Consider the following 15,590-nt stretch of genomic DNA (forward strand, 5'->3'; position numbering starts at 1 on the left):
TGGTCCTATTGGGTTGCATGGCACCATGCAATTGGATAGACTAAATGAGAGGAATAACACTTGGAGATTATTAATATATTATAAGTTCTAATATATTAATAATATTATTTGATTAGTTTGATCAAGAATTAATTTAGAATTAATTAAGTGATCAAAAGATAACTAATTAAATATATGGGTTGATTATGTAAATCATTCATATCTTGTATTGTGGGCTAAGAGGCTCCATGGATTATCAAGTTGGGTTCTACCCATAGGATGCTCCATGGGAGTTACAAACCCATGGGTCATGGAAATGAAGAGTCATGACACATTAGGGTTTACATGGTGTAACCCTAGATGTGTCAACACTATATAAGGATCCCATTCTCCACCAAAATCGGTTATACACATAAGAAACAAGGGGGCTAGGCTGATTTCAAGAAGTGTGTGTTCTCTTAAAAGTCTTTCCAAGAGCATTTGGTGGTTTGTGAAGCCTTTGAGGCATCACACTTGGGGTGCTAGGCTCACAAGGTTTCAAGGAACATAAGCAACAACAAGGTAAGTTATTCTATCTTTCATTCAAGTTAAAAATTGTTCCCCATGTATGCTAGATAGGAATATAACCTTGGAATTCAACTTTTCATGATAATTAGACAAACATAGATCCAAGGTTATTAGGGTTGCATGTACACTTAGGAAGTGTTAGAATGATCAAAACCCATCAAATACATCCACTATCAGAATACTCATCTCTGCTGCGAGACCCGGGACACTCCTATCAGGTTCCTGGTCTTGTCTCGGCCTTTCCCGAATCGAGTACGGATCCTCTGCTTTTAGTAGTACGGGCCCATACTACCTTCCACATCTATCCGTACTTTCCTCAGGAATTGCTTCGACTCCACCATGTCCCTTATCTATTACCACTGCTCCCAGCACTATCTCATCCTAGGCTTACCCTAGGGAAACCTCTAACTCAGCTCAAACCAGTCCTCAGCTGCTAAGGGTCTCCTTGTGATGCCAATTAGCCATTACCTGGATACCATCACATGTGACGAGGCTCAGATAATCCTTCGAGTAAGAGACTCGTCCCTACAAGGGTTGGACTCAGACGAGAGCTGCGCAATAGGGCCAAATCTAGCACTCTAAGATTATTCAAACCCGATCACATGTGGCGTGACGTATCCACCTAAGGGCTAAGTTCCATTACTCAGAATCTCACAATGCACAAAGCAAGCAACATTCATACAAGGGAAAATCTAACCACAACGTACTCAAGCACTCATATCCACATAGCAAGAAACTGAACTAGCATGCAACATAAACTCACAGACCCACACAAACTCATAGACTCAGGCATAACCTAAACAGGCTATCCTACTACTGTCTAATCAGCACTATCATGCAGCTCGAAAGCACATATAACAGGCACATAAGGCATCATCCCTAAATCCTTAGCCCTATTCTAGCATGCTGTTCTACTAACTGAAAATCAAAACATAAACTTGTATGGGTATTTTAGGGTACTTACTTGAGCTCGGTTGATTGCATGCACCACACCCTTTTTTTTTCTTTTCAAAGTTCTTTCCTTTCTGAATTATTTTTGCTTTTCTAAAACTGTTTTCTTTCCCAAAACTCTCTTTTACAAAACTGTCTTTTCATTTTGAAAACTTCTATACCAATCCCTCAGTTTGAGTTCAGACACGCTCGAGAGCATGTCCGAATCCCTCAAACCAAGGCTATGATACCAACTTGTAACGTCCCAATGTTCAAGACTAAAAATTTCTTTTAATAGAACATTACTTTAAGCAAATTCACCATTTCAAAACATAAACAGAGTATTAGTTTCCAAAATACATGTTCGTTATCAGAGTAAACATTCGCAGGCTGTCTAAACTATGGTGTGTGCCATGCGATCACCCCGAGTTCTTCCCTCCGCTACCGGAAGTACCTGAAACCAAAACTGAAAACCGTAAGCACGAAGCTTAGTGAGTTCACCACCCTACCACATACCATGCATAACCACATACTGTACATACTGGGCCACGCCCGCTATCCTGGGCCTCGCCCGCTACAACGGCCCCGCCGCTCCAGGCCCCACCTGGCTTCGAGCCCTGCTCGGATACAAATCTGTTTCACTTAGGCCTCGCCTGTCACAGGCACCCGCCCACTAACATATAATAGCACATAAACATATCACATCACATCACATAAGCTAAACACATACTAACGGATCTTGTCCTAAGGCCTCGCCTATCTCTGGGCCCCGCCCTTGTCCTGCTACTGATGAGTCATGGAACCCCGTCCATACTCCTGCTGATAGTGAGGTACTGGCCCAACCCACCCTCACTCCTTCCTTAACTTGGGCCTCGCCCCTGATCTGCTGCTACTGAGATGTGGAACACCATCCACACTCTGCTATTTGTGATATACGGGACCTCGCCCAGACTCACCTCCCTACCAGGCACATACAAGTATCACACAGACAACAAGTATAAACTATCACATAAACCATTCCTTGGGCACCTGCCCTCTATCATTGGACCTCGTCCCGAATATCATACTAGCATACTGTGCCTAGAGCTAACCCCTGGGTCTTCTACTCATAACTACATGGGTCGACATTGTGGCCGTAGACCCATTCATACAAAGGGAAACTCACCTGCACTGGCTGAACTTGCTGATGATCCCACTAGCCGCTGCCCGGCAACTCTCTGAACTCCGGCTCCACCCGCTCCCTGAGCTACCAATAACAATGCAACACTGAGTCTAAATGACCCCCGAAAGACTACCAAGTCAACTCTAGTCAAATTCAAAGTCCTGGTCAAAGTCAACCTTCTAGGTCAACCCTACTCGTCGAGTCACCGTACTGACTCGCCGAGTTCATAAGTTCAGAGTCCTTCCACTCACGACTCTACTCGCCGAGTCAGTCCATAACTCGCCGAGTCTACCGATTTCCGAGTCCTGACCTGTCCAACTCACCGAGTCTCTAATCGACTCACTAATTCGAGTCTAAACTCGAAGGGTTTGGGGTTTCGCGACCTGACTCGCCGAGTCCAAGAACAGACTCGTCGAGTCCAGGACAATCTTCAACAGACTCACCGAGTTGTTCATCCAACTCGCTGAGTTCCTGCCCAACATCATCTGACTCGACGAGCTGTTCATCCCACTCGTCGAGTTTCTCCAAATCTTCATGCTACTCGTCGAGTCCACTCAAAGGACTCGCCGAGTCCATTCAGCTCTCCAAACATGCAGAGGACTTTTGAGTCATGCAGGGACTCCAAACCATAGATCCATACTTCCAAAGCTCAATCCCCACGTAAAGTTGCAAACTTTACGTATAACTAAAGAGATCTAGGCTCAAAACATACTAGGGTTTGGTTTAAGGACAAAAGGGCTTCAGCAACTACTCATCTTCTGATGCTTTATGACATATTGGACCATCCCAACACTAGATCTGAAGTGGCAACAACATATCTAAGCCCCTAACTCGAATTGGGTCTCAATCAACCATAAAAACCCCAAATCTCATAACAAAATAGATCTAGATGCAAAGAAGGGAAAATGGCAGCTTAATACCTCCAAGATGAACACAACTGAAGTAGATCTCGGATATACACCTCTCCTTTGAAGCAACCTTCTTGATCTTCAAGTTCCTTTCCAAAATTTCCTTCCTCCAAAGCTATTTCTCTCAAATGATGGAAGCTCACAGGAAATCTAGGGTTTACAGGTTCTCTAGGATGATATGGAGGCTGAGGGAGGGACATAACACCCTTTATATAGGATACAACTCCCGGAATTAGGGTTTTCCTCGCACAGACCAGACTCACCGAGTCTCCTTGGCCGACTCACCGAGTCGGTCACTTACTCCTTGACCCGGATCCCGCTCGGACTCGCCGAGTCCCCCCCTTAAAATTAGGGTTTTTCTTTCCTTTCTTGGCCTTCAAAACTTTGGGTGTTACACGCCCCATCCTCAGTAAGACATCATAGCAAGCTTCATGTACCAATGAAACGAAAAATCAACAAGCAAAGAAACAAGTGTCAACATATGATATGTGAGTCAATCATAAATACAGTGTTATGGTTTGAACATATCTCAAATAGATCTAACGAAACATTATACAAATATGCATTATAAAAACACATAACATAGCATCAAATACATCATATAAACATGCATTCAAACACTCACATAGCATGACATGACATATATCACAAACCCAAGGCATTTAGGGTTGTATGTGCACCATAGGAGTGTTATATTACAGAAAACCCAACAGTGGTATTAGTGTCATGGGTTGTTTTCTGTTATATAGATGCATGGCTAATTGTTCAAAGTTGGAAAAGTCAAAAAACTGCACTCTGATAAGAGGAGTCAACTAGTCCATACATGAACTTGTCGAGTCCATGCTCATAAGTGATGAACTCGTCAAGTTCATTATCCGACTCGACGAGCTGGATCATCTTTTGGCAGTTTTTCGGGTTTTTTTGGTCTCAATTGGATTAGAATCATTACCACAAACTGTTTTGTATCATAAAATCTGTTTTTCTGATATGGTAGTGATTATTCTCATCCAATTACAAGATAAATTTTCAAATTTTAATATAATTACTAGTTTATATGATAAAGCTAATTATTTGTAATTTTTGATTTGAAATTATCTTATGCAAGAATTGTATTATGATCAAATTGGTAAAGGATAAAAATGGTTATTTTATTAGTTTATAATTTGATCTAAATGCTTTTAAGGAGTTACAAATTTTGTCATCAAATTAGGAACTCAAAAGGTTTTTTTATGGAGTTACAAATAAATATTAGTTAAATTGATCTTAATGCTTTTGAAGAGTTCCATAAGTTATGGAACTTGAAAAGTCTCACCTTCATAAAACAAATTAACTCCTTAAGTTATGGAGTTCAAACTTTATCAGGAATTACTAAACTTGCCCTCAAGTTTTAAAAGTTGAAAAGTCTCGATTAGGAAACATTGAATTCATAGAAACCCTATAATTTGAAAAGTTTTAAAAAATGTAACTCAGAGGTTCATAACTTAAAATTAATTAAATAGTTTTAATTTGATTTAAATGTTTTTGAATAGTTCAATTAACTCTTATGCACTTCATTAATAGTTAATTAAATGTTTAATTAAAAGAGTATTATTAAATCCATAATCATATGGTTTAAGTTTAATTAAATTAAGAGTATAATTTATTAATAGAATTAAATCACCAAATATTTTAAAAGTTTAAAATACACCGTTATACTATATAAAATTAAAAGTTTAATATATTATATATGTATAAGTAAAATGTAACGACCCAAAAATCATGACTAAAAATTTCTTTTAAAACATTACTAAAATAGATTTATAACAACGTATCATAAGTCAAACATAACTTTTGAGTATTAATTTCAAAACATAATATCATTATCAGAGTCAAACATTCCCAGGCTAACTGACTATGGTGTGTGCTCTGCAATCTTCCCGAGCTCCTCTGTTGAAAACCGAGTACCTGAAACCAAAACTGAAAACCGTAAGCACGAAGCTTAGTGAGCTCCCCCCAATCTACCACATATCACACATAAACATATAAAGCACATATTGGGCCTTGCCCACTGCATCGGACCGAAGTCCGGACTAACGGGGCCTTGCCCCCTACATCGAACCGAAGTCCGAAGCTGACATCGGACCGAAGTCCGAAGCTAACTGACTGGGGCCTTGCCCCCTCCATCAGACCGAAGTCCGAAGCTGACATCGGACCGAAGTCCGAAGCTAACTGACTGGGGCCTTGCCCCCTCCATCAGACCGAAGTCCGAAGCTGACATCGGACCGAAGTCCGAAGCTAACTGACTGGGGCCTTGCCCCCTCCATCAGACCGAAGTCCGAAGCTGACATCGGACCGAAGTCCGAAGCTAACTGACTGGGGCCTTGCCCCCTCCATCAGACCGAAGTCCGAAGCTGACATCGGACCGAAGTCCGAAGCTAACTGACTGGGGCCTTGCCCCCTCCATCAGACCGAAGTCCGAAGCTAACTGAACACAGCATATCATAACATATCAACTGACATAAACTCACATGTACTGCATACTACATCGGGCCGTAGCCCGGAACACATAACACATCAATCCTGTTTGAGCCACGAAGGCATCAAACATACTAACTACTGAATCAGATCAACATCCGAAAAACTACTGCTAGCTAAACGGGCCGGCATTGTGGCCTTAGACCCGTTCCTACTGGAAGGAAACTCACCTGAACTGCTGAGCTCTGCTGATAAACCTCTGGCTGCTACTCAACAATCCCCTGAACCACTGCTCCTCTAGCTCTCCGAGCTATCAATATACATATAACACTTAGTCTGACAGTCAACTAAGTCGACTCTGGTCAAAGTCAACCTTCCAGGTCAACCCTACTCGCCGAGTCACCCTGCTGACTCGCCGAGTCCATAAATCCAGAGTCCTTCCACTCGCGACTCTACTCGCCGAGTCAGCCCCTGACTCGCCGAGTTTACTGATTCTCGATTCCTGTCCTGACCAACTCACTGAGTCCTGGCTTGACTCGCTGACTCGAGTCTTAACTCGAAGGGTTTGGGACCACTCGACCTGACTCGCCGAGTCTAAGAACAGACTCGCCGAGCACACGACAAACTTCATCCAACTCGACGAGTTGTTCATCCAACTCGCCGAGTTCATGCCCATCTTCATCTGACTCGACGAGCTGTTCATCCCACTCGTCGAGTTCCTCCTCATCTTCAAGCTACTCGCCGAGTCCACTCGAAGGACTCGTCGAGTCCACTAAGATCCACTTACATGCAGAGGACTTCCGAGTCATGCATGAGCTTCAAACTATAGATCCACCCTTCCCAAGCCTATTTCCCACGTAAAGTTGCAACCTTTACGTATAGAGAGTGAGATCTAGGCAAAATACACCCATAGCTAGGGTTTTGGACCAAGAGACTCCAATTTCCACTCAATGGCTGATACTTTATGGGATTACATACCAAAATAAACATGGATCTGAGGTAGCAACCTCAGATCTGGACCTCAAGCTCAAGATTGGTCTTAAACATGGCTTAAAAGCCCCAAAACTCATAACCAAAGAAGATCTAAAGGAAGGAAACGAATTGATACCTTCCAATGCTCTGAAATGTTCCCCAAACCTCAGATCCAAAGTCACTCGTTGATGCCTCCAAGATTCCCACTTCTTCTTCTCCTTCTAAATCACTCAAAAATGGCCAAAAGCATGAATCATCACAATGGGGGCTTAGGGTGCGGCGTTCTGGGTGTGAGGGGCAGTAAAGGAGCCCTAGGAAGAAGATTGAGACGTTTAAATAGGCTCCAAGCCCCGGATTTAGGGTTTTCCTCGTTCAGACCCAACTCGCCGAGTCTCCTTGGCCGACTCGCCGAGTCGGTCGCTAACACCTCGACCCGGATCCCGCTCGGACTCGCCGAGTCCCTCCTTGGACTCGCCGAGTCTCTCCTTAAAATTGAGATCTTCTTTCTTTTCTTGACTTTCCAAACTTTGGGGTGTTACAACTCTCCCCCACTTAAACTAAACTTCGTCCTCGAAGTTTGCTATGATCAACTGACTGCGAACTGCCTCTAACTCTCTGTCTGGAAACTCCATCACCCTTTTGCCCATCACTCCGACCACTCACAGCGTCGATCACTACCGATAGAACATACTGAAACCTTCTTTTTTTTTTTTTTTTTTTTTTTTTTTTTTTTTTTCCATAATTTCCTCAACGTTACATCCTCCGACTGAAAAATCCTGCTGCCTCCCATCCGCCTACCGGATGCACTGAGACTATTCTGGTCTAACCAATCTCCCGATATCTGAGTTACCGGACTCCCACCGGTCACTACACTCCATCACAATCTCCTAGTCGCTTCCAGCGACTCCTGAAGATACTTCGACTATCTATAACTGTTCTATCCATTCTGCCGCTCATACTGAAACGATGCTGCTGGAACCAACTTGCTTATCTCCCATCTGATTGCTCAACTCCTACTAACTCGAGCCTTCCATCCTGAAAGAAAAGCTACCTGCCTAGCTATCCTTTTAGATCACTTACACTTGGCAGAAGGCTCAACTGATCCTGCTGAGAGAGACTTGCTATTTCCAAATCAACCAACTATACCGTCAGCACTTGCATTCCAACACAAAACTAATACTGACCCAAAACCCTGAAACCTTCCAAACACTGAACTACCTGCAATAATGAACATGCCTGAAACACTAAACTGCCTGAAACGCCGAACCGACTGAAACGCTGAACGGCCTGAAACACTGAACTGGCTGGAACACTGAGCTGCCTGAAACATTGAACTGGCTAAAACACTGAGCTGCCTGAAACACTGAACTCCAACCCAACTGTGGAGTCAAGGGACTCCTCACTTAGTCGCTTCCACGACTCCTGAACGAAATCTTCCTCTAGGACTAGTTTCCACTAGTTATCCTGTCACTGCGGCTCTAACAACCTTCCGATCCAACCGATCGGGTCCATACGTCACATCCTGACATCATCAATTCCACGGCTAACAACATGAGGGCTCCCAGGCTGACGGTAGCCCGCAACATACCCGAACCCCAACGGTCCACTGCGACTCTGATCTCATAACTGATGTGACGATCCAAAGCCCAAATTGCTAACTTAGCCGTAACTGATCCCTTTGGGAAATCCGAAAGCTAACCCGTGGATTCCCACATCCTCACTGCTGCACCCGAACTGGTGGGTACAACTGCTTTCCCGCGTCTAACACGCGCTCATGCTACCTACCAATCTGATAAAAGGCTGCGACTACGCTTGCGGACTTACAACTCTCTAATACTATCTGGCTGCTAGTGGATGCTACGGCTACCCCCGCAGACTTACAACACTACTACTGCTATCTGACTGCTAGTGAATGCTACGGCTACCCCCGCAGACTTACAACACTACTACTGCTATCTGACTGCTAGTGAATGCTACGGCTACCCCCGCAGACTTACAACACTACTACTGCTATCTGACTGCTAGTGAATGCTACGGCTACCCCCGCAGACTGACAACACTACTACTGCTATCTGACTGCTAGTGAATGCTACGGCTACCCCCGCAGACTTACAACACTACTACTGCTATCTGACTGCTAGTGAATGCTACGGCTACCCCCGCAGACTTACAACACTACTACTGCTATCTCGAGAACATCCTGACTATCCCTAGTCCCACTAGTGATTCCTCATCCTGATTTCTAAAAAGACAGTCCTTAGACTTTGAATTCTGCATCATCCTCTACCTCTTATATCCTTGATATACTTAGCGATTCGTTGAGAAATCCTTCGGCTTGGTTCCCAAACCAACCGTTTACTAATCCGGATACAAGAAGCTATTGTTAGGAAGTTTCCACCCTCCCAACTCCTGAATCTACGCAACCTGCATGCCGCCTCAGACACTGGCTGCTAATACGAAAACATCTCTTGTTACCCGCTCAGGATCTTCATTCCGACTCTCATGCGTCCGACAGGTGGTCCTCCAATCCTGGATTCCCAACCAGCTTCTAACCATCTCGATTACATGAACTAACTGCTGGGAAAAGTTCTCGAACTCCCCAAATTCTGAACTTCTCAATCCATCCAAAACTGTGCTACTACCATTTCTTCTCAGAGGCCGCACACTCATCCTGAGTCTACGAGACTCTTATCCATGTATCCCCGGAGGGTTCTCCCCCACTTCGATCCTGCTTATCCCTTGCTGCTTCACCCTCAAAAGAGATCCCGATCCTTGTTGCCATTCTATAATCATTCTGCTAAGGAGCCCAAACCTGCCATAGCTAGGGATCTAACCAATCCATCCCAACACTAACCACTCCGAAATAGCGAAACGAACCAAATCTCTCCCAACCATGCTATAGTTATTGCATCCTCCAAAACCTTCTCCATAAGAGCACATCCCCTAACTACCAACCAATTATCCGAGGTATGCAATGGCATATAACATAATCACAAGCAAGCCATACAATAACACAATACTTATACCACAATTTGATGCAGAACCATAACAATATAATCATGACATAAGCTGACAGAAAAACAAAAGTTACGCACCTTCATTACTCGGTGCTGCTCGAATTCCTGCTGAAATCTACCGGAAAACTCGGCTCTGAGCCGTGGGCACCCTTGCCGGGCCTCGACAACTGCTGGCGGTACTCGAAGTCCCAAGGGCAGGAGCTGGCACCTGCCCTGCTGGATACAAACTCGGACAGTGGGCCTTCTTGTGGCCCCTCTGACTGCAATGGAAACATAACGGATCAAGCCCCTGGACGATGGTACAGTCTCTGCTAAAATGACCGATCTGGCCGCACTTGAAACACCCAGCATCGCCACCACTTCTACGCCTACACACACCCATGTGCGTCCTTCCGCACTTCCCGCATCGACTGCGGCTCTGATAGTTCCTCGTCCTCAAATCTGGACCCTTGGGCCTCTTACCCGAACCTGAGGCTACCTGAGTCTCATCAATTTTCCTTTTCCCTTCTGACTCCCTGCCCGACTCTCGCTCCTGCGTTACCCCAACGGCAACGCCTGATAACTGAACAACAGATGTCTGATCCTGAAACCTCGCTATCAATCTATCAGTGATCCTCACGACCATGTCGGGCAGATCCTCGTGAATGGCTCGCGAAACTTCCTCAACTATCCAATCATGCAATGGTCCCTCTTGGAGACAAAATTCCCCACTCACCCCTGCCCCCCGATGGCAGGAGCTAGAAATAGGATCTCCCTCCTTGATGGATCCCTGAACTCCATAAGATTCGGGACCTAGACGAGCCCCAATCTGTCCTGAAACTAACCCGGCCTTAAAGGCCTCAAGATGACTGTCCATGAGCTCCACAATGGCCTCTCTAACTGAACCGAAAATCACTGAAGTCTGATCAATGATGCTGCGCACGATCTCTGTGGAAATGAAATCCCTCATCTTATCATCAAGCTGCCCGGCTCTAAAGCCCGAGCCAGACCCCTCCTCGACACCTGAACTGCTAACTGGTATCTCACGCAACGTCACCATGCTGAACATATAACAAAATCCTGATCAATTTACATACTACTGCTGAGGAAATTCGCACTCACTACCCCATTTCTGGTTTCGTCTTGGCCCCTCTTGAATCGAGTACGGATCCTCTGCTTTCAGTAGTATGGGCCCCTACTACCTTCCACATCTATCCATACTTTCCTCAAGAGTTACCTCAACTCCACACAGTCCCCTTTACTCTTTTACTGATCTCTGCTACTCTCATCCTAGGCTTGCCCTAGGGAACTTCTGACTTTACCCAAACAGTCCTCAGCTGCTGAAGGCCTCCTTGTAATGCCAATTAGCCACCAACTGGATACCATCACACATAATGAGGCTCGGATAATCCTTCGAGTAAAAGTCTCGTCCCTACAACGGTTGGACTCAGACGAGAGCTGCGCAGTAGGGCCAAATCTAGCACTCTGAGATTATCCAACCCTGATCACATGTGATGTGACGTATTCACCTAATGGCTAACTCCCATCACTCAGAGTCCCACAAAGCACAAAGCAAGCAGCATTCGGATAAAGGAAACATACTCAGGCAAAACAATTCTCATAACAAGGAACTGCACTAGCATATAATGCTAAGCTCATACTATCAGGCATAACCTACACAGGCTATCCTACTACTGTCTACTCATCACTAGCATGCAATTCTCATCAAGCTGAAACACATAAAGCAGGCACATAAGGCATCATCCTAGATCCTTAGTCCTATTCTAGCATGCTGTTCTACTGGAGCTGGAACTGAAACTGAACTGAAACTGAAACTGATACTGAAAATAATAACATAACTTGTATGGGTAAATTGGGAGTACTTACTTGAGCTCGGCTGATTGCATGCACCACACCCTTTTCTCTTTTCAAAATTCTTTTTGCTTTTTCTAAGACTCTTTTCTTTACACTTTTTCTAAAATTGTTTTCTTTTCTCAAAATTCTTTTGTAACTACGATTTTTCTTTTGAAAACTCTATACCACTTCCTTAGTTTGAGTTCAGGCACACTCGGAAGTGCGCCCAAATCCCTCAAACCAAGGCTCTGATACCAACTTGTAACGACCCAAAAATCATGACTAAAAATTTCTTTTAAAACATTACTAAAATAGATTTATAACAACGTATCATAAGTCAAACATAACTTTTGAGTATTAATTTCAAAACATAATATCATTATCAGAGTCAAACATTCCCAGGCTAACTGACTATGGTGTGTGCTCTGCAATCTTCCCGAGCTCCTCTGTTGAAAACCGAGTACCTGAAACCAAAACTGAAAACCGTAAGCACGAAGCTTAGTGAGCTCCCCCCAATCTACCACATATCACACATAAACATATAAAGCACATATTGGGCCTTGCCCACTGCATCGGACCGAAGTCCGGACTAACGGGGCCTTGCCCCCTACATCGAACCGAAGTCCGAAGCTGACATCGGACCGAAGTCCGAAGCTAACTGACTGGGGCCTTGCCCCCTCCATCAGACCGAAGTCCGAAGCTGACATCGGACCGAAGTCCGAAGCTAACTGACTGGGGCCTTGCCCCCTCCATCAGACCGAAGTCCGAAGCTGACATCGGACCGAAGTCCGAAGCTAACTGACTGGGGCCTTGCCCCCTCCATCAGACCGAAGTCCGAAGCTGACATCGGACCGAAGTCCGAAGCTAACTGACTGGGGCCTTGCCCCCTCCATCAGACCGAAGTCCGAAGCTGACATCGGACCGAAGTCCGAAGCTAACTGACTGGGGCCTTGCCCCCTCCATCAGACCGAAGTCCGAAGCTAACTGAACACAGCATATCATAACATATCAACTGACATAAACTCACATGTACTGCATACTACATCGGGCCGTAGCCCGGAACACATAACACATCAATCCTGTTTGAGCCACGAAGGCATCAAACATACTAACTACTGAATCAGATCAACATCCGAAAAACTACTGCTAGCTAAACGGGCCGGCATTGTGGCCTTAGACCCGTTCCTACTGGAAGGAAACTCACCTGAACTGCTGAGCTCTGCTGATAAACCTCTGGCTGCTACTCAACAATCCCCTGAACCACTGCTCCTCTAGCTCTCCGAGCTATCAATATACATATAACACTTAGTCTGACAGTCAACTAAGTCGACTCTGGTCAAAGTCAACCTTCCAGGTCAACCCTACTCGCCGAGTCACCCTGCTGACTCGCCGAGTCCATAAATCCAGAGTCCTTCCACTCGCGACTCTACTCGCCGAGTCAGCCCCTGACTCGCCGAGTTTACTGATTCTCGATTCCTGTCCTGACCAACTCACTGAGTCCTGGCTTGACTCGCTGACTCGAGTCTTAACTCGAAGGGTTTGGGACCACTCGACCTGACTCGCCGAGTCTAAGAACAGACTCGCCGAGCACACGACAAACTTCATCCAACTCGACGAGTTGTTCATCCAACTCGCCGAGTTCATGCCCATCTTCATCTGACTCGACGAGCTGTTCATCCCACTCGTCGAGTTCCTCCTCATCTTCAAGCTACTCGCCGAGTCCACTCGAAGGACTCGTCGAGTCCACTAAGATCCACTTACATGCAGAGGACTTCCGAGTCATGCATGAGCTTCAAACTATAGATCCACCCTTCCCAAGCCTATTTCCCACGTAAAGTTGCAACCTTTACGTATAGAGAGTGAGATCTAGGCAAAATACACCCATAGCTAGGGTTTTGGACCAAGAGACTCCAATTTCCACTCAATGGCTGATACTTTATGGGATTACATACCAAAATAAACATGGATCTGAGGTAGCAACCTCAGATCTGGACCTCAAGCTCAAGATTGGTCTTAAACATGGCTTAAAAGCCCCAAAACTCATAACCAAAGAAGATCTAAAGGAAGGAAACGAATTGATACCTTCCAATGCTCTGAAATGTTCCCCAAACCTCAGATCCAAAGTCACTCGTTGATGCCTCCAAGATTCCCACTTCTTCTTCTCCTTCTAAATCACTCAAAAATGGCCAAAAGCATGAATCATCACAATGGGGGCTTAGGGTGCGGCGTTCTGGGTGTGAGGGGCAGTAAAGGAGCCCTAGGAAGAAGATTGAGACGTTTAAATAGGCTCCAAGCCCCGGATTTAGGGTTTTCCTCGTTCAGACCCAACTCGCCGAGTCTCCTTGGCCGACTCGCCGAGTCGGTCGCTAACACCTCGACCCGGATCCCGCTCGGACTCGCCGAGTCCCTCCTTGGACTCGCCGAGTCTCTCCTTAAAATTGAGATCTTCTTTCTTTTCTTGACTTTCCAAACTTTGGGGTGTTACATAAAATGTCAGTCTTACCATTGGTAGGCCTAATTCATGGAGCCGGTCTATAAGCGGGGTATAAGGTTATTGCCTATAAAATGGTGGTTTAATCGATGTCCACTCTCACCCACCGCTTAGTTACATTAGGAAAAAATGTGAATTTGGGTAACCCATGAAATTGCACTTTGCACCTTGCTAAGTCGTGAGTGTAGCATGTGTGGTTAACCGGTACACTAATTTGGGACTAGCAAGGGTGGCAAAGGGTAGCTTGGTGTTAATAATAGATCAATGGAGTGTGTGTAGTTAACCGACACATTGATTAGGTGATATGTAACATCGAGAGTACCAAGCTAATTTCCATGGTTATTCACACCTTGTTTGTGATCCTCGGCATCCCAGTCACAAACTTGAAGGGCATAATTGAGATTTAAACATGTCATTGAAAAGTTCAATGAATCTCAAAGAATCTAGGAATTTCAATTCATTTAAAACCTAAAATTCATTTTCGTTTTGTCATGGTGGAAATTAATAAATCGTCATTTACATAACTTCAAATATTTTACAATTGGATTATGACATCACTCTTCCGAATTATAAATTATTGTGTTCGGTTCTAAAGGAAACGAATTGGTCATGGTCAAAAGTTTTGATCATAAGAGAAAAGCCGGTTCTTAGATAGTTCCATGTGCAAATGCCAAAGAGTCCACTTGTTTCTACTACCATTTGAAGGGACATTGAAAGCGAAGCTGCCCTCATTACCTGAGAAATCTAAGAGATGGTAAAATCAAATTGTATGGTTCTACTTCAGGTAAATCCACTATCTAACTCTATTAAGTTCTTATTTGGAGATTCTTAATACATGATACGATAAAATTACATTTTGATGTTTTGTAGGATCGAATAACAGAAAGGAAGCTTAAAGAAAGAGCAGTTTGAGATTGATCGTGAAGAAATGGATTTCGATCACATGATTCGAAGATCGGATTTTTGAGCTGCTGCTTAGGAGTTATGATAGACTGCTTAGAAATATGTAGTTATATAGTTTTCATTTGTAATTGCATTGTAAGGAAAAGTTTTTCCGCATTTTATAAATAAATAAAATTTTGATTTTATCTTATTTTATTTATCCTTGCAATGGCATTTGTGAAAATTGATGTTTGTATATTTCTATTGTTAGCAATATTGGAAAATGGATTTTATTCTTTCGTTTGTGGTGGTGTCAAAATTTACCAAATAAGGAAAGATTCTCATCACCCAAGTTTCAATTAGACAGAAACTTGGAATCATGCAACTTGTAGTGT

This window comes from Lactuca sativa, chromosome 4, assembly GCF_002870075.4.
Source record: "Lactuca sativa cultivar Salinas chromosome 4, Lsat_Salinas_v11, whole genome shotgun sequence".
Classification (NCBI taxonomy): Eukaryota; Viridiplantae; Streptophyta; class Magnoliopsida; order Asterales; family Asteraceae; genus Lactuca; species Lactuca sativa.